Source organism: Epinephelus moara, chromosome 23, assembly GCF_006386435.1.
Source record: "Epinephelus moara isolate mb chromosome 23, YSFRI_EMoa_1.0, whole genome shotgun sequence".
NCBI classification, from domain to species: Eukaryota; Metazoa; Chordata; class Actinopteri; order Perciformes; family Serranidae; genus Epinephelus; species Epinephelus moara.
In genome coordinates, this window is record NC_065528.1 from 32,826,498 (window position 1) to 32,826,726 (window position 229).

The window sequence follows — 229 nt, forward strand, 5'->3', positions numbered from 1 at the left end:
TGTCTATCAGCTTCACTAAAGCTCAACAGTTATCATGTTGTTTTGCACTCATTGGTTATGTCTTTATCGTTACACTCCAAGACATTTGAGCTGTGAGACAACTTTTGAGCTTAAAGGGATAGTGCACCCAAAAATGCAAATTCAGCCATTATCTACTCACCCATATGCCGAGGGAGGCTCAGGTGAAGTTTTAGAGTCCTCACATCACTTGCAGAGATCCAAGGGGAGA